Below are 20,247 nucleotides of genomic sequence, written 5' to 3' on the forward strand. Positions count from 1 at the left end.
CTACTTTCATAGCCCTAGTATATCCTAGATATGAATGAATAAAACTGAATGTCAAGTGAGCGAGAGAAGGTTACGATGTTTGAAGAATAAAAAACAGTAATTATTTTTAGCTTCGTGTTTCACAGTTTGAAACTTGTAGTTTTCTGTTTGTGATAATTTATATAGATTATAGATATCTATGGATTAAGTATGCTTGCTCTAAATTTTATATTTATCTTCATTTATTTCCACTTGGTTTAATCAATTAGATTTTTTTAATCACTTATTTTTAATTAGTTAAAATGTCATACTAGGAAAGGATCTGTCAAATTGTTGGTTAGTAAAATTCTCTATGGCTTCTCTCACGATCACTTACTTGCAGCTACGAAAGTTTCAAAGGCTTGCTTCCTGAGAATCTGAAGAAAAAAAGAGTCGCAGGGATGTAATATCAGCCCCGTGCTCCATCTTTTGGCCAACCAAGGAGTTGGTGAGACATCCGGAGAGGGGAAGTTGTTGCCATGGTATGTAATTTTGTTGGAGTAACTACTTTTGTAGTATGATTGTCATTGTAAGGAGACATCTCTTCTTCGTTTCAAAATCGCCCATCATGCAGATTCTTAGAGTAACTGTTTTGATATTGTGATGTAGGATGATGAGGCTGCCTGTTGCAAGGAGAGTGTGAAGCAGAGAAGATGATTATTGAAGCTTATGCAGCACTACTTCTTGCATTCCTTTCAACAGAAAGGTTTGTACATTCCTTCATTTGTTTCAAGGGTATTTTGCATCTCATAATTCCACTAAAAATAGTTTCTACTGCGGTCAGTAAAAATGTACGGGAAGCAATCACTTGCTGTCTCCCAGATTGCAACTTGGAGGTTCCTGTGCCGGTGCTGGAGAGATTTGTGGTTAGCATCCTATCCTGGGTTCTTTTTAGTGGGTGGTTATGAAACATGAGTTCAAGTTGCAAAGGCATCATTAACTAGTAATATGAGCAGTTGGTTAAATAGCTATCCTAAAATAAAATGGTCAATTCTTGTAGTATGGCCTTGTGGCTTCTGTACCTAAGTACCTTGTCCTACTCTAGACGTGCTCATTTATTGGTTTTAGATGGTTCACATGTTAGAATTTTAGAGGTTTAGGAATGCTGAAAAGGTTCTACTCTTAACAATCCTAAATGCTAGTAAATTTCATTTTTTTGTGAAATCATGCATGTGGCGAGCATATTATGTTACGACCGCATCGCTAGTGTGAAAATTGTGTATATTGACTAGTCAATAGTTTGTTTTAGTGGTTCCTTAGCTTGTATTGACTAAGGTCTAGTTGAAATAAATTTTTTCTTTTATGAAGGAAAAATGAACATCACCAAGATCTGTAGTTGCCACCTTGGTCCAGGGTGTATGTTTTAGAGCCGAGACCGCCAGGAGAATCGTCAAGGACCCCATGCTCTTGCTTCTTAAGATGTGATCTTGAGTTGTTGTATAGGAATTATATTGAAATAGTATGTTGGTAGATTATGCTATATCCATACATCTATATCTTTTAATTTACATGTTATTCATTAAGTGATATATATACTTAGTCAAATTTTGGTGATGGTTATTACTAAGATTTTCTTTGTGTATAATTGCTTGTAAAGTCTTAATTATATTATGTGTTTGGGGTTTATGTGGTTGTATTTATGCAGGCAATTTCAGGGGGGAAAAAAATATAAATATATTTTAGGATGGAAACCAAAAACAAATATTTTTTTTTAAAATAAATAATAATTTGTGACGCCTGACAGGCGTCAGTAAGCATTTTTAAAAAAAAACAAATTTATAATTACTGACGGCGTAGAGGCGTCAGTAATGCAAATTTAGTGACGGCGTAGAGGCATTAGTAATGCACATTTAGTGACGGTGTACAGGCATTAGTAATGCATATTTAGTGACGGCGTACAGGCGTCAGTAAATATGTCAATTGTGACGGCAGTTTGGCGTCACAAATATTTTTGACACCAACACAGACGCCTAAATTCCAACGCCTTGTAGGCGTCACAAAAAATAATTCTGACGCCTCCTAGCCGTCACAAAAGTGTTGTTTGGTTGTAGTGTTATTTGAGGTTTGTTTGATGTATTTGCATATTATTTCCAATTTCCCGTTAAATATTTTTTAAGGATTTGCATCCAATTTTTAATTTCATGTTAGTTATTCTTTGACGTTAGTTTAATGCAATTGCATCCAGTTTTCGATTTCTGATTAATTACTTTTTGAGTTTAGTTTATTACATTTACATAAAGTTTTCAATTTCCCGTTAATTACTCTTTGAGCTCAGTTATGTATTTAAATCCAGTTTCCAATTTTCTTTTAATTATCCAATATGGTGTGTAATACCAAATTCTACTGATCCATCTGTAGTGTCCTTGCAAACATGACATAAAAAATAAATTATGCTTGATTTATTATGTGGGATCATCGAAGATTATCCAGTTTCCGATTTTCCGTCAATTATTATTTAAATTATATCCATTACTCACTATGTAGAATCTTAAAAGATTATCTACGAATGGATGTTGTTATATTAATTATTCTTAAAAATATTTGCAAATATACATAACTATTATATATTAATATTATATTGATCACTCATCCAAATTTCTTATAATGTGAAAACCTCACTCTCCATTAAAAAATAAAAAAAACTCACCTTTGATAAAACCCTTCAATTCAAAATAATAGAAGTTTGATTGAAGTTTTGTGAGATTGCCTAATAAGGCGAAGTTCATATATATTGAAGCTACTTGAATAGTAAGGAGTTCTCAATCATACAGAAAGAAATAAGATAAACACCATTTTAAATGCAAAATTGTACTTATGGAGACATTCCTACAACATATAACCCAACTATGTTTTGAGGTTAGTTCAATGCATTTACATCTAATTTTTTATTTTCCGTTATTTATATTTTGAGGTTAGTTCAATGCAGTTGCATCCGATTTCAGATTTCTCGTTAATTATTCTTTGCGGTTAGTTCAATACATTTGCATCCAATTTCCAATTTCTTGTTAATTATTTCTTTGAGGTCAGTCCAATGCATTTGCATCCAGTTTCTGATTTTCTGTTAATTATTATGTGAGATTAGTTTAATGCATTTGCATCCAATTTCCGATTTCCGATTTCTCGTTTATTATTTGATAAAGTTGCATTTGCATCTAGTTTTCGATTTCTCGTTAACTATTGTTTGAGGTTAGTTCAATGAATTTGCATCCAGTTTTCAATTTCCCGTTAATGATTTCTTTTTCGATTTCTCGTTAACTATTGTTTGAGGTTAGTTCAATGAATTTGCATCAAGTTTTCGATTTCCCGTTAATGATTTCTTGAGATTAGTTCAATATATTTGCATCCAGTTTATTTTTTGAGATTAGTTCAGTGCAGTTGCATCTGGTTTCTGATTTCTCATAAATTATTCTTTAAGATTAGTTCCATGCATTTGTATCATGTTTCCAATTTTCAATTAATTTTTCTTTGAGGTTAGTTCAATGGAGTTGCATCCAATTTTTGATTTCCCATTAATTAAATCTTTGAGGGTTAGTTTAATGCATTTTGCATCCAATTTTCGATTTCCTGACAATTATTTTTTTATATTAGTTTGATGTATTTGCATCTAAATTTTGATTTCCTGTTAATTATTCTTTGAGATTAGTTTATAATACAGTTGTATCAACATTCTGATTTTATATTAATTACTTTTTAAGATTAGTTTAATGCTTGCATTTGTATCCAGTTTCCGATTTCCAGTTAAATATTATTTGAGGTTAGTTCGATACATTTACATCCAGTTTTTGGTTCCCCATTAATTGTTCTTTGACGTTAGTTTCATTCAGTATTATATATATTTTTAAATATTTGTCATTATTTTTTTGCCGTTATTTTTTTTTTATTTTCTATTATATATTTTGTGATGTTATTTTTTGTATAATTTAATTTTCCACATGTAATTTGTTTTGGTTTGGTATATAATTTATTTAAGTCCAATGTCCACTTTAACTGAATCTCGTTATCCTGCCAAATATATAATATTATAAAATTTATATTATAGTGTTGAAAAATTATAAATTCATAAATTTAATTGGAATATGTCATAATTATTGTGGCTAGAATTGTGATTTTTGGAATCCTTAACTATGAATAAATGTTTAAATCCAACAGTGGATGGCGCATCAAATCGAAAGGGTTTTAGAAAAATCATTTTCGGTAGAAACTATTGTTTTTAGCAATTTAGTTTTTTGTCTCATATTTTTTTTTCCCGTAATTAACTATATTGTTTAGGAAAAGTTGGAAACTTTGTGAAACTCTAGATAAGATTGTTTTTTCGTATTTAATTATAGTATTTAGGAAAAGTTAGAGACTATGTGAAACTCTAAATGGGATTGTTTCCTTATTTATATCATTTTTTTTTATATAATTTGTAATATAGTTTAGAAAAAACTGAAGTCTCTCTGAGTGCTCCAAAAAATAGATTGGTGAGAGTATATATATATATATATATATATATATATATATATATATATATATATATATATAAGAAATTTGAATATATCGAATTTTGTGGTTTAATTATGATTTTTGGAATCCTTAACTATGAATAAATTTCGTATTTAGCTATAGTGTTTAAGAAAAGAAACTCTGTAAAACTCTAAATGGGATTGTTTTTTTATTTATATCATACTTTTTTTTATAATTAGTAATAGAGTATAGCTATAATATATATATATAAAGAATTGGAATATGTCGTTATTATTGTGGTCGGAATTATAAATTTTAAAATCCTTAACTATGAATAAATGTCTAAATCACACAGTGGATGACACATCAAATCGAAAAGATTTTAAGAAAATCATATTTAGTAGAAACTATTGTTTTTAGCAATTTAATTTTTTGTCTTATATTTTTTTTTTTTCGTAATTAGCTATATTGTTTAAAAAAAGTTGGAGACTCTATGAAATTTTAGATAGGGTTGTTTTTTCGCAATTAGCTATAGTGTTTATGAAAAATTAGAGACCCTGTGAAACTCTAGATGGGATTATTTCCTTATTTATATCTTATTTTTTTATAATTAGTAATAGAATTTAAAAAAATTGGAATCTCTGCAAGTGTTCTAAAAAATAAATTGCTGTAAGATATAGCTATAATATATATCTAAATATAAAGATAAATATTTGTTTCTATTTTTATTTCCTACTTTTTCTTAATTAGTCATGACACGTGGACACTTTTATCTTATACTTTTTCTTAATTAATCATGACACGCTTCTTCAATTGATGAGAGTAAAATTATAATATATATATATAAAGAAGACGCAATTAACAAAAAAATCACAAAATTGGCTACTCAGTGATCACCAGGTATTAGATCATCTTTCATAGACTCACACTTGGTAACTTGCAAGACCCAAAACTAGGATCAACATTTGTCTGAACTGCAAGTCCATTAAAATAACAGCTCCCACCCAAACTCTTAAACTTGGCCCAATAAGAACTAAAAGCATAATTAGCCTGCAAAACGAAATTACCCTTTTTATAACATGCTTTCCCAGGCTGTACTGCATCACAAGTCCCTTTCCCTTGACCACATGCATAACTTAGCGCTGACTTCAATTCTGAACTATTCTTCTCCATTCCATTTGCAACTACACACCACACCTTCCCCTTATAAGGCTCATTATTCTGCGGCACCGGCAATTTCTCGTGATATTTCATTACCTTTCCGGTAAATTTGATCTTGTACACCTCACTCCCATTGGGATAAAACAATCCCCAATTCCTCTCCGTTCCTGGGCCAGGCTTTTGGTTCTCATTAAACAAAGAGAAAATAATAGCCGGTATCTTAACACCCGGTCGAGCCGGGGTTCCAAGTGGTGGTTGAGCCGAAAGTTTGCGAACCAGATTCCGGTTATAAGTGGCAGCATTGTAAATATTAGCACCAATCTGGTCAAAATCACCAGCTGTGGGCCACCCAGTTTCAGCAATTGTGAGTTTGACATCTGGAAACCCCAAACTTCTCATCCCAAAAATCACGGAATCAAGCATTTGATCAAGTAGGTTGGTGTAAGTTAACTTAGAAATAGGATCGGTGTATGTGAAATTTCCTCCCTGAAAAAGCGCATAGTCAAGCCTGATATCATTTGGACTCATTGACCAAGGAAAATAAGGATACACATCTAGAAAAAACCCCGACTTGGTCCGGTTCAAAAACTGCAACATTGGTTTCACAACCGACACAGAAATATTAGACCGAAACTTTCCACTTGAAGGTGGGAATGAAGATTCCAGTACATCCATAGCAGATGGGGTCGAGACTTTGATGTGAAAAAGCCTATGGGTAATCAGAGACTTCTGAATCCGATACATTGCTGGTACAAGATTGTGCCAAAGTTTGGGATCTTGGCTTGAGCTGAGTATTTCGTTTCCTATAAGAACATATCGGATTTTGGTCTGTGGGTAGTAAGGAAGGATATTGGTTTGTACCCACTGGTCAGAAACAGCTGGGCTTGATGAAATATTAAGGATTTGTTCATTGGGTACCATGATTGAAACTTGAAGTTTAGTACCTGAAAGAGATTTGAGGATTTGTGGGTTTGCATCATAGATTTTGACAAAGTTGGATTTGAGAGATTTAAGGAGATGTATAGATTTAGGTGGTGTAGGAAGATTGCTGCCTAGTTGACCATAGTTGACTCCTAGGGTGGTGGAAGTTTTTGCATTTGAGAAAACAAGAAAAGAGAGGAAAATGAGTAGAGAGAAAAGAGTCATGGTGTTGTTTGTTTTGGAAATGTGTAGAAAGAAGAGCTTTTTTAAAGAGAAGAAAAGTGTCCTTCAGTGCATTTGCCATAAAGTAAGATAAGTCTATGTACACTGTTGATTATGCCTCGAGATGCACAGTAAGGTAAGATGGGGCCGAGTAGTAGCTATTTTTTGTTTGCATTTAATGAAGCTAAATCTGTGTTAATTATGACGCGTTAAATGGATAGTACAATGCCTACACGGTTTCATGGAGATATTTTTGGTCGTAATGCGTTGCAGCTTGCACCTAGAACCCTAGATCAACTTTATATGCAAGGTATGCGATATCGATATTTTGAGGGTGTGATATTTAGGATATATCTGAGTTATGGTAAATATATCGGAATTTATTGAGTCCATATTTTCATTTGAAGACAAAATTTGGAGAAGTAGGAATATATTGCCAGGAAAATCGAATTCACAGCCTACATTTTTCGGTATATCAGAATGTGTTTCATTTATTTTTTAAAGTTTTTATGCATTGCATTTTCTTCTTTGGATTTACAATTTCAGTTGCTTGGCATTTTGATCAGAGTGAGAGAGCACGTTGCATTGGGCTGTCTATATATATATATATATATGCCATATTGCCATGTTTGTTAAAAGAATTTCGTTAAGTAGAGCATACTAGGATAAAGGGTAATGTCTTATGCCAAGTCCAATGGTATCGCAAAACACCAAATATGACGGGAATTGTGATTTAATGGTGCATCAAAATGCTAACCCGTCAATACTATCGGTATAACTTTACCTATTTATACCACCAGTTTTAATAATATAGCGTATGGTCTACACGTCAGTACGAGTGGCGGCCAGAAAAAATCGAAGAAATCTAATCTACACGCCATACTGTGTGGCAGCTAGAATTTTAGTTTGGTGGAAAAAGTGTTATTTCAATTTGGAGAAAGGGTAAAATGGGGAAGGGGATTGAAACAGAAAAATCTACACGCCATTAACAATGGCAGATACAAATCAAAATTTTTTTTCCACCCGCCATTACCAATGGCAGCTAGATGGGCTGACTTTATGTGCTTTCCTCTACACGCCTATGCCACTAACGGGTAATAAAACAAACTATTGGGTCCGATTACACTATCCTGCTAACCCTATCCACTATTGTATTGTGGTTTGGTGTTTTAGCGCTCCAAACCATTGGATTCAGCCTTAAACAAGTCAAGAAAAGTGTCATTTCTTCTCAATCTAGGCAAAAGTGCTAATTTTGAATTTTATTTTTATACCTTTTGTACGTGGGAGACTCTCTCTCTCTCTCGCACTAAAAATTCGGATTGTTAGATTATGGTTGAATTAGGGGAAAGAAATGGTAGTCTTTTGTACAACACATTCATAGCATTCCCAATGCAAGCAATTTTGAGGGGAAATATCAACTTGTCACCCTTATGAGCCAAAAAACAATGGCCCAATGCAAGGATGACAATGAGGGCAGCTTTTCATTAAGTTATGATCTTAGTGAGATAGTTACTGACTTATGATCTTCAGACGGAACTTTTATTCCGTCTTGTGTCTATTTTCGAATTTTTTTTTTTTTTACTTTTTTCATGTTTTTTTTTTCTTTCGGACGGGATGTTTCATTCCGTCTGACGTTTTTTTTTTCGATATTTTTTCATTTTTTGCATTCAGACGAATAAAACATTCCGTCCGAATTTTAAAGTCACATTTGCATTGGGCAACCCTTAGTAGCTTATCACCAAGAAGGTAACTATGAGGGGAAATAGTCCTATGTGGCGCCTATGTGGAGGTAGCAAGTTGTTGTTTGCATTGGGAATGCTCTTAGTAGCACCAACATCCTCTAAAAGGTCAACACCACCCTCATCTAACATTGGAAGGGTTAAAGGTATACTAGGAGACATAACACAGTCCTCAAAGGGCTCAGTAGACACCAGAGTAAAACGGGACATCCTCAAAAAACGTCACATCAACACAAACAAAGAATTTTCGCAAATGAGGACCATAACACTTATACTCTTTTTGCGTACATGAATACCTAAGGAAGACACACGTAATAGCACGAGGGTTCAATTTATCATGACTAGGTTGAAGATTATGAACAAAACATACACAACCAAAAATACGAGGGGGGAGATGAAAAGATGGTTGACCAAAAAAAAAAATAGAGTGTGGTGTTTGTCCACCTAACATTGAAGAGGGCATACGATTAATAAAGTATGTGGAAGTAAGGACTGCCTCTGCCAACTAAAACTTTGGAAGATTTATTTGAAACATTAAGCTTCGGGCAACTTCAAGAATAGGTATGTTCTTTTTCTCAGCAACCCCATTTTGTTGTGGTGTATCCACACATGAGGGTTGATGTGTACTACCATGATCATAAAAAAAACACTTGAATAGATTAGAGTCATAATCTATGGCATTATCAGTGCAAAAAACATGCAATTTTGTAGAATACTGATTAGTAATCTCAACATATAATTTTTTTAATGACAAAAAATACTTGAAAATGATTTTCCATAATATATACCCAACAAACACGAGAGAAATCATCTATAAATATAATAAAGTACTTGGCTCCAAAAAGGCTAGTGGTTTTACAAGGACCCCAGACGTTTGAATGAACTAACTGAAAAGGAGCACTATAACATTTATTCAACCTATTTTTATAAGTAGCACGACGATGTTTGGCTAACTCACAAACTTCACAACTTAAAGACTAAATATAGGAAGGAATACTAGGAACTAAACAATGCAAACTGCTCAGAGGAAGATGACCAAGGCGCCTATGCCACTGAGCAAGAGAGACTAAAACTGTGAGGGCATGTTTATGTTGAGAGTGCTCATAACCATCTTGAAAGTAATAGATGTCACCGTGCTCATAACCCCCACCGACTAGTGTCTTTGTCTGTAGATCTTGAAACACAATGTGAGTGGAGAAAAAGATGACATTGTAGTTAAGAGCGATTGGGTGAGACGATGGACAAACAATAGATTAAATGGAAAATCTTGAATAAGAAAAACAGAGACAAGTGATACATAACGAGTTAACTGAATAGTACCCCGACCAAGAATACTAGCCTTAGTCCTATTTGCTAAGATGACATATGATGGTTTATGAGTATACTCAATATTAGAAAACAACTGGGGATTACCTGTTATATGATCAGAAGCTCCTGAGTCAATGATTCAAGAGTTGTTACCACTTATATAAAGACATGTTTTACCTGAATCAGCTAAGGTTGCAATGGGTGTGCTTGATAAACTCGATGAACTTACTGGAATAGCTTGCATCCTCTTCATTAAGGCCGCAAGTTCTTCTTGAACTTTATGAAAGTTGGTGTTTTTGTGATAAAATACGGTGGCATTGTTGACTTTGTGCAAAGGTGGGCGTCCTGTTATATCCCAACAAAAATCAGAACTATGATTTATGCTCCCACAATGCTCACAAGGAGCAAAACTACCCATACCACAACCATGTCCACTCCCTTGGCTACAACCACCTCCATGTCCATGACTGGCTCTACCCCCTCTACCTCCATTACCATAACCAAAGGAGGAGTTATTATAATTATTGCTGCTTAAAGGGATCAACGAAGCCACATTGTTATTGTGCTTTGGAGGGGGTGCAGTAATATGAGAAAGACAAGAATAAGCTTCAGACAGAGTATGGAGTTTTGATTAAGCCTGAACTTGGGCCTTCACATTAGCAAACTCGGGACGTAGACTAGATTGAAATTTTGAGACTTGAAATTCCTCTATTTGTTTCTTTAACTAATTGATGTATGTAGTTAGTGGGTGATAAATATTTAGTTCTTCCCACTTACTATGAAGAGAATTATAAAACTCAGAAATAGACATATCTCCTTGAGTTAGATTAAAGATGTTCTCATACAATTGAAAGATACGTAAAATATTCTAAGATTGAGAATATGATTCTTGCAGATACTCCCAAATCTCCTTAGAAGTTTATAAAAAAATGCATGGTATTACAAACATCCTTCTCCATAGTGTTTCACATGAAATTCTTAACCAAGGAGCCATTTTTCGTCTAGGTTGTCTTTACTTTTTCATCTGTGACTGGGGAATCTGTCAGATGACTTTCAATTCCTTACCTTTGCTAGTAAAGTAAACTATAACTGTTTCTACCTATTGAAGGTAATTGGCAACACCTTCTAATTTGACAAATGTCATACCAATAGAGAAAATAGGTGTATTATCGAATTCATCAATTTTTGGAACAACTTTAGCCATTGTAAAGAAAAATAATTACTTATTATATATATCTAAAGAGAGTGTGTTGTATAGGTCTTAAGAGGGCTTGTGCCCCTTTATGAAGGCAATCTGAAGGGCGTGCACCCCTATAAAAATACTAAGATAGAGAGATTGCGGAAGATAGAGAGATTGTGCCCCTTTGAAAAAGTACTTGACGGCAGAGATTGTAGAAGCGAAACAATACTAAGAGACAATACTGAAACTGAAACCTTAAAACTTCGGATCTCTCTCCTAGCATTCTCCAAACAGAGTTGGCTCCGATACCATGTTAATTAATGCTAGGAGAATCATATAGTCATTAGCTAGTTAGGGTTAAGAGATAAGGTGGAGAAGAAAAAGGATGAAAACACAAGAATAATTAAGGGTTAGAGAGTTAATCATTCTACCCATCGGTTCATCTTTTTATACTAAAATTAATTTGGGTGATAACTTTTCCGATTCTTATACCCCAAAACAGCAACTACAAAATACGTGTCCACACTTATAACATTGTTGGACTCTACATATGTCACTTATAACATTGTTGGACTCTACATATGTCAACTCTTAGTCTCTAATCAAGTTTGGTCCTGAAATGTTGTCCATAATCTTAAGGTACATGCATATCTCATAGGCTAAGGTATTGGTCTTGAATTTAAGTTCAGGTACTTGCAGTCTTATACTCCTAATAATTACATCTGAGTTTTGTTAAATTAATTAAGACGCATTTCCATGCTGTAATTTCTTGAACAATTTTTGGTTCTTGCTAGAAAGTACTTATTTTGTCATAATCTTAATCAAAAGGCCTAAATTAACTCCAACATTTACCTGATAGTATAAACTGTGAGCTATATTAGATTATTTATGCTCATTCTATACAGGGATTTGCAACTACGCCTATGTAAACAACAGACATATGGGTGGAGTTCTCACCAAAGGCCAGAGGCGTGGGCACACACACCAGTACACAACGTTCCATGAGTTGTGCATCACAGTGTGCCTATAATTAGCAAATAAGCCATGATTTTAACAGTTTGATCAAAGCGTTTTGTGTAGCAGATAGATTGTTTTGATTTATTGTTAAATTGAACACGTAACCATACAAAGCAATCAAAATTCATTATACTAGTAGCATATTTGAAAATTTCCGTAGATTATGATAAGCACTCAAAAGTGTAGTTTAAACCCCTTAATAGTATTTTATTTAGGCCAATTATGTTTATAATAAATAAGAGTTAATACCGTTTACGTGTTTTTATGTATTTCAGGTCTTGAAGCTGTTTATGTGTATAAAGATGTCATTTTGTATGGAAAACGAGTCAAGATGATTGCTAGAAGAGTTATACGTTTAAAGCCCAAAAATCATGAAGAAAATCTTTTTTCAAGCTCAGTCAAAACTGGGAAGTCAAAGTCAATTCGGGTAGAAAAAGAACAGAAAAGTCAACAGAACTTCAAATGACTATATCTTTAGACTCAAGCCTTGGAATTTGACTTACTTTATGTCAAAACGACCGGCTCGGAATAAGCTTTCCAATGGACCTAGCCTTGTCCCAATCAGAGTTGTAAAAGTAGACAAAAAGGGCACTGAAATAATTTTCAACAGCTGTGGCCTCTTTAGACTTAACCTAATGGACTTTAGGCTCACATTAGTGGCCCAAAGTCATTCTTTTTGGCCCATGCACGAAAATGTAACCCTAGCCCTCTCCTATATAAAGAGGGTTAAGGCTAAACTTATTATTTCCTTCCCCTCTTTAGTTAATAATTAGTTTAGTTTAGTTTTAATTAGTTTTACTTTCTTTAGGGTTAGAATAATTTAGTTTGTAGCCACCATTAGAAACCTTTCAATAAAAGCTTATTTATTCAATTGTTCTTTACTTTATAATGTCTCCTTATTATTGCTTTAGTATAATAATTCCAATGACACTAGGCTAAACCTCCATTAGAGGAGGTTTATGAAGCCATATGAGGATGATTCACCATTAGTATTTATTGTTTTGCATAAAAGAACTTCAAGTTCTTCGTTATGAGTAACTAGAGATAGAGCTCATAACGGAGAACTAGAGTTTAGAGTCATCACCAAAGAGAATTGTGGTGAAGCTACACTATCATGTTAGTGAAACCTTAATCCGAGAGGACTTGGTCGTCACTAGGGATCAATATGAGCGGTTCAATACTAACTAATAGTCAATCGAATCGCGTGGTGGATTAAACCCCTTCTAATACCTTTATTTATCATTTAAATTCATTATTTTCACTTCATATCTACTGTTTTGACTCTTATTAGTGAAGTATATTTGCAATCTAGATTCCTATCCAAGTAATGTACAACTAGAGTTTGGCGAACACGATTACTCTCCTCTTTATCACATGATTTTGATAAGTTTTATCTACTGTTTTCCATCATAATTTACTGTTCACGCATCTCATAATACTACTATACATCAATCTAGCATAAATCCATTCTTATCAATGGCGTCGCTTGCTATCTAGTTCGATCACATTACGCGTGTTTAGATTACAAAACACTATTTTCACTATTCACAAAACACACACTAAAACACTGTTTGTACTTTTTTCGAATTTTTCTGCTACTGTTCAAGGGCATATGAGTTGTTGCTTAGCCAACTCCCTGCCCTCTCGTAACCTGACCCTAAAAATTTAAAACCCTAGTTTTAACTCATAAGCGCGCGCGCCCTAAAATTGCCATCACTGAGCGCGATCCGCCTTCTACATATCAAGCTCGACCCGCGCCTAATATAACTAAATTCTAAGTGTGCACGCGCCCTAGGTTAATTAGCTTAAATGATTTTCTTAATATTATTTGCAATCTTATCTCACAAGTACTATACAATACTCGTATGCAATCAACTACAACATTTTAAAAAATTATTTTTCTTCATTCTAAACGGTGTCTAGAAAACTGAAAGAATTTGGGGTTCTCTAATTAAGGAATGTGCACGCACGGACAACCTCCCTCAAATTCCTAAGTGACATGGCCATTAGTTTGATACAAAAATACAAAAAAAAATTAAAATAAAAAAAATTAATCTTAGTTAAATTAGTAAGCCCACCCACTACCAAAGCCCATTTCTAAGGCCTAACATCCAGGCCCAATACAAAGCCCATAGTAGAAAGCCTATTCCTAATTCTTAAAACTTTATCACTAATAAGGTTAATATTTTTATAGGACTTTACAATCCATACTGTGTAGCCAGACTAGTACTCGTATAGTTGTTCAAGTAACGTAAACGTGATTCAAGGCTGTTGAAGACGCTATTTATACACATAGCAATGACGCTCCAGGTAACACCTCTTTACATTTTCGAATTTACTGTAAGAGGATTCTATTTCTAGTAATAACCAGGCTATTTTTGCATGCTCATTAGGAATAGCATATTAGACTTAAAACTTACATGAGATTAAGATCTAGTACACATAAACCTGCTTTATTAGTTTATCATAGTCGCAAAAAAAATCGCCTATTTAGAAATTCACCAATCACCACACACACACCACCTACACCCACCCCAACTACAAAATTCCTAATTCTAAACGGTGTCTAGAAAACTGAAAAAATTTGGGGTTCTCTAATTAAAGAACGTGCACACACTACAACAAAAGGGGTCTGTTGCAACGCACTCTTTCGCCACGCCTAAAATTTGTTGCAACAAGTCATCTTTTACAACACCGTGTGGCGTTGCTAAAGGTCATCTGTCTTAATAGAATTTTCATTTTGGGAAATACCTTGAGCGACGCCTTGAGCGTTGCAAAAGTGTTCGCTTAAATTTATGATAAATAAAAAAAATAATTAAATTGAAAATGTTTATTGTTGGCAACGAGTGTGGTGTTGCTATAGATTAAATATCTATTGCAACCTCCTTGCCGTCACTGGTAATTCCGGGATAGTGTATGCCCTTGTTGTGACGTTTTCGGTGTTGCCAATAGACTTTGGTTTGGGCGGATATATACTTTTTGGCTGCAAATATTTTTTGCGCTCCAGTTTTCACCTTCCCGCTACAAGTCATAACAAAATTAGAAATACCATACAAAAAAATAACATATTAAAACCCTAGATTGCCGTCTCTCTCCATCTAAACCGAAACTAGCTTCTTTCCTCCATCTCTAAAATTCATCCTCTTTCTCTCCACATCTTCAAAGCTTATCTCTCCTCCACCCTCAACCTCCACTATTTCTGACTTTACTGAGGTGAGAAGAATTGAAAAGTCATTGAAGCTGCAACAAAATCAAAAGCTTCGTTTTTTTGTTCCCTGCCCTAGTTGAAATCGTTTTTTTTTTTTTTTTCTCGTCTTGATTGATTGTTTTAGCTTTAAAGTGGGATTTTTGGTGTTCTTTGCAGTGATTTGTGGAGCCAAGTAGAACTGCTCGAATTGGGGTTCTCTACAGTGGGTAAGATATATTGCTTTGCTTTTGATTTTGGGTATTTTGTTTTTGTTTTTGATTTGTGATATAAAGAACAAATCTTTATATTTCAACATAATGCTGATGAAAACTTTTATTTTTTTTTGCCTAACTAGCATTGACCCTTTGAGTGTCAATTGTAAATAATGTAATACACTGCTTGTCAATTGAGAATAATATATTTTATCTTTAAATGTTATCTCTATTTCGTATGATAAAGTTGTGATAAAATTATTTTTATGCATGCGTGTGGAGAGTATGCTTATCAGTTATCACTGATTTTAGATTATATTAGCAACTAAAAAGATAGGTAGTTTTTAATGTTATCTACAGTTAATACTTTTCACGAGCTGAGAAAAATAAATACCAAATCGAATGACAGTATGACACAGGCCTAATTTATGCATGGATTTCACTAGTTAATTTGCAAAGATGACACAAACTAATAGTAAGCTAGGAATATCTGAATATATAAAGATTTACACTCTATAAAGGTGCATAAGTATTATAGTTTCTCATTAAAATATCTTAATTCAGTTAAGCTTGTTTAATTATTTTGATATATTCGACCCTACAAGTGAAAAAGAAAAAAGAAAAAAAAGAAATTTTGGCGTGTATTCTATAGTATTGGCGTGTATTCTATAGTATTGTTTTTGTTGGTTTTGCAAGGTATTAATCTTTGCCATGGTAGTTTCGTTGGTTTTGTTGTTTCTCTGTCAGATCTTTGGCAAGCATCTTGGGTTTGATTTGCATGTTGGGTCTAGGTGTAATGTGTTGTGGGTGTTAGTATAGTTAGATCATATTGGATTTATTGAATATTCTGTTGGGATGTAAGTGTTGGGTTTGATAGCTACTATAATATTGTTTTGGGTTGAGAAACTTTTTGTAACTGGTTACAACCCAAATTAATGCTAAATAGGATGATTTTAAACATCTCTAGATTGCAAGTTCTTGAATATGACTAACTTAGAACTTTCATTATTCATTTAACTTAAAAACTACTTAATCATGAAATTGAACTGCTAGCTAATTATTACTACTGTTGTTTCAATGATATTTATGATGTAGACAGTTAAGAATGTTGTATATTACTAGATAGGAAAATAGAGCAAAGAATTCAAGTACATTACTTTTATAGAATTCCTTTTGAGAAAAAGGTTGCATATATCCTGCTACTGCGTAGTTTCTTTTTGTTTTAATGTCTGGGTGACTGGGAAACAACTTAAACAAGGAACCTTTCCCAACATTTCCCTGATGAGGGAAGTCATCAAGAACATGTGTGAGTGCGACAGATGGTACTTGGATCCATCTTCACGGCGGGGTAGGACTATTGTGTAAGGACTCGAGACTCTGTATAAACAATGTATTTTTATACAGTCTAAAAATTAGAGTAGTGAAGAACTAAAGAGAGCGAACCAACGGAAAGCATGGGAGAAAGAAAGATGCATAAACTATAAAGGATTAAATCATACCTACCCAGACATATATAAAAAACCAAAACCAATCACGCCACCGGATGACCTAAAGATCGCGTGGTTACGCCTTAGGAACCGGAGAGGCATATGAATCTCTTTCCTTTAGATACTTCATGTATCAGAATTTTTCTTTATAACCGAGAGATAGGACACCTATGAATGAATGCAATTCCGCCGGTCACCCCTGTCTCGCATTTAGGAAATGCTTTCAGGAAGGGTGCCCTCACCCAGCGAGAAAGGCCCTGATCCTACCACCCATGCTTCGCAGGTATGCCTCCATGCTAAAATCTTTTAGTTTCAAAGCATAAGCCTTTACTCCACTCTTTTTAGGAAAAAGAGCTTTCACTACTTTTCTCTAAACTTGACTTTCACTCTTCCTACTTGCCGAACGAAAAGAAAGAATGTTTCACTTTCTATACCGTCAGCATGCTTCTGTCTTGTTCGTTGCTATTTTTAACGTCAAAGGCAGCGCAAGACCACGAGCTTCTGCTTGGCCTGAGAAAAAGGCCCTTGCTTAGGAGATCCTCTCTTTCTTGTTGGTTGAGCCTGATCTACGACCACCCTCTCCTTATCGATGAAATGAATCCTTCCGACCTTGGACTCTGCGATTTTATTCTTTTGTTGGCTGTCTGTACCGCATGGAGATGCACTTGAGATAGGGAAGTTTGTGTGTAGCTGGCTGGGATACGACATCAGTAGGGGTTTCACTGCTTATAATAGATTTCCTTGAGTCTCTTCTCCGCCAAAAAATAGATTTAGACGTAGGAGGCCCTGCATTCGAGATCTCATTCATAGCCTTTTGGCACAAAAGAAGCGAATCAATAGGATCGGTCTCTCCTCCCGATTCGATTGGAGGTGTATCTGCTTCAAATGCGTATATCTCCTCTGGGCAGGAGTAACATATTCTGGTAAATGATACTCTAAGATGGGAAGTCAGGCTTATGGCCCACCTTTCCATCTCCGTCTTAGTAGAGCTTCCACCTCCTTACAGTTGAAAAGCCAGTTCTTCCTCGAGCTATATTGTATTCGACCTTTTATGATTAAAGAGACTCATTTGACTTTTTAAACTGAACTACTTAGGTTTGGTGAGCAGCGATACGTTGAAGCTTTTATCTACACTATTGCATTTTCTTAAAAAAGAGATAAAAGTGAAAAGCGGCTTTGAATGCTTTTTTATAATACTGAAATCTTAAAAGAGTATTGGCGCTATTATACTGCCCAATAGCTGTTTTCAGAATTCCATATATAAAAATAATTAATTTGATTTCTTTTCTTACTTTAAGAAAAATGTATATCATAATTCACTCTGCTCTATTGACTTCTAGGCTGGACTGGAATAGAAAAAGGGTATCGGTTTATCCTACTTCTCTGTGTAAGGGATCAAATCGATTGATATAGACTCTTGTAACTTTCAACCCTTCGGAATCTCTCAATTCCATCCTTCATGGCAGGCAGTGAACTCAAGAACACCTACCCGTTCTGAACACTAGATCGAAGTAAGCAAAAACTAGAAAAAGAGAATCATCTAATATGCAAAGTAAGAGGCCTTATCCGAAAGAAGCGGCGAAGGAAGCGAACGTTGACTCTATTCCTCCCTTTTCTTTAGTCGATCGTGAGTGGGTCTGTCGTCCTCCTAGAATCAATAGCATTTCGTCGGAATACATCCTGTCTTTTCACCTTAGTAGTCCTATGCATAGTTAGTATTATAGCCCCAATCATGGCTACTAATAAAATAAGACTAGGAACCAAAACCGCATCTAAATAGTCGGTTATGAAGTAAATGGCCCAATGTTTCCAAATGAGTCCAACTTTGTACCTTTTGGAATAAACCGTATATCTCAGAAAGGTCGTATTTCTTTGGGTTGGTAGTAATGGAATGGTTTCATTATCTAAAATGAAGAACATTTCCCACCAAAGGATCAATCCAATAATACCACTCACTGGTAAATAGAGCAATACTTCTTCATGAGTCTCCGCTATTTTCATATGGAACATCATAACAACGAATAGGAATGAAACGACAATAGCTCCTATATTCACTACTGGGGAGATCATAGTGGATAAGTCGAGACCTAAGAAAAGAAGTAAACCGAAAGTATTGCGAAAGATTGGGATGGGAAACAAAACGGAATGTACTGGATTTTTGATTCACCATGGTCCAATACTCTATGATTCACCATCTATTAGTGGAAGTTCCACCGCATTTATTGATCTATATTTGGTTTAGTTTCTGGTGTTGGTTCAGAAAATTCTTCAAAAATCGTGTTTGAGAATTTGGTCTCAGGGCTTGAATAAGATTTTTATATCTACGAGTCTGCTTTCCAATACAATTGGATTCATCTTGTTTCAATATTTGTACAGTAAGCTATGACTGTTTTAGTGCATAATGGTCAGCCTAGATTTTTCTGACAAAGTTCTGTATTTGGTGGCGTTCTGTGCATTTTCTATTGGGAAACTCCTTTCATGGCCTGAAAGTTAGTTGTAGACAATTTAGTGTAGTTTCATACCCAATTTACCTTGTATTAATCCGAGTTATACAAATAAAGTTATGATAGTTTTAGTGCAGATAGGTCAACTAGGATTTTGAATGTTTTCAAGATTATTGTAGTTTTTATTGTTGCTTTAGTGAATGCAACATTGGTTTATGTGTTTGAGGGAGTTCTCTATTATTATTGTTAGAAAATATTACATATGAGTTTGCAGGTGTGCATACAAGTGTTTATACTCCTAAAACATGGTAGTTTTTGTATTTTTTTTTTAATTTTTATTTTGGCTAATTTTCTTGATTCCTCGATCTTTGCATCTTAATATAATAGAGTGATGGTAATGTAATAGAGTGTGTTTGGAAACTTGGTTCAGGTCCTCAACTTAAGCACTTGCAACAAGGAAAATAGGTTGAAGCTATAAACTTCTTTCAGGTAGCCTTTTTATGTTCTCTAGCTTGTATATTTTTTAGATTAAAATTGAACTTTTGTTTGCTATAATGCAATTTTAGTAGTTTTGAACAATTGATAGCTATATTTTAGAATTGAACTTTTGAACAATTGATAGGTATATTTAAGAAAGGTCTCGAGTTTTTTTTAGTAGTTGTAGATTATCTGAAGGCAAGGTCTGATATATTTCTCTAGTAGTTTCTCTACGGGAGATCTTAACTGAACAAGACCCAATCTAGGCATTCCCTGTCTTTGGAATAACTCACCAGATAAGTTCTAATAAAGCTTTTCAAACATTCGAGGCTAGTGGAGGCTTGTCACTACTACAAAAAAGGCAATAGATAGCATTCAGAAAATGCTATGAAAATCAGACTATAGCGTTTTCACAAACGCTATGTATT

The 20,247-nt window shown here is 34.3% G+C and overlaps 1 long non-coding RNA gene and 1 pseudogene across 2 annotated transcripts; one reads left to right on the plus strand and one right to left on the minus strand.

The window, feature by feature from the left end:
- Positions 1-5,277: 5,277 nt before the first annotated feature.
- On the minus strand, positions 5,278-6,801 carry LOC147486710 (putative glucan endo-1,3-beta-glucosidase A6 pseudogene; annotated as a pseudogene). Its single transcript, XR_015201522.1, has one exon. The product of XR_015201522.1 is annotated as a putative glucan endo-1,3-beta-glucosidase A6 pseudogene (transcript).
- An 8,285-nt stretch (positions 6,802-15,086) lies between these two features.
- On the plus strand, positions 15,087-19,832 carry LOC147486711 (uncharacterized). The gene is made up of 3 exons (XR_015202670.1): positions 15,087-15,225; positions 15,377-15,426; positions 19,773-19,832. It is a non-coding gene; the product is annotated as an uncharacterized LOC147486711 (long non-coding RNA).
- The last annotated feature ends 415 nt before the right edge of the window (positions 19,833-20,247 follow it).

Source organism: Coptis chinensis, chromosome 7, assembly GCF_015680905.1.
Source record: "Coptis chinensis isolate HL-2020 chromosome 7, ASM1568090v1, whole genome shotgun sequence".
Taxonomy (NCBI): Eukaryota; Viridiplantae; Streptophyta; class Magnoliopsida; order Ranunculales; family Ranunculaceae; genus Coptis; species Coptis chinensis.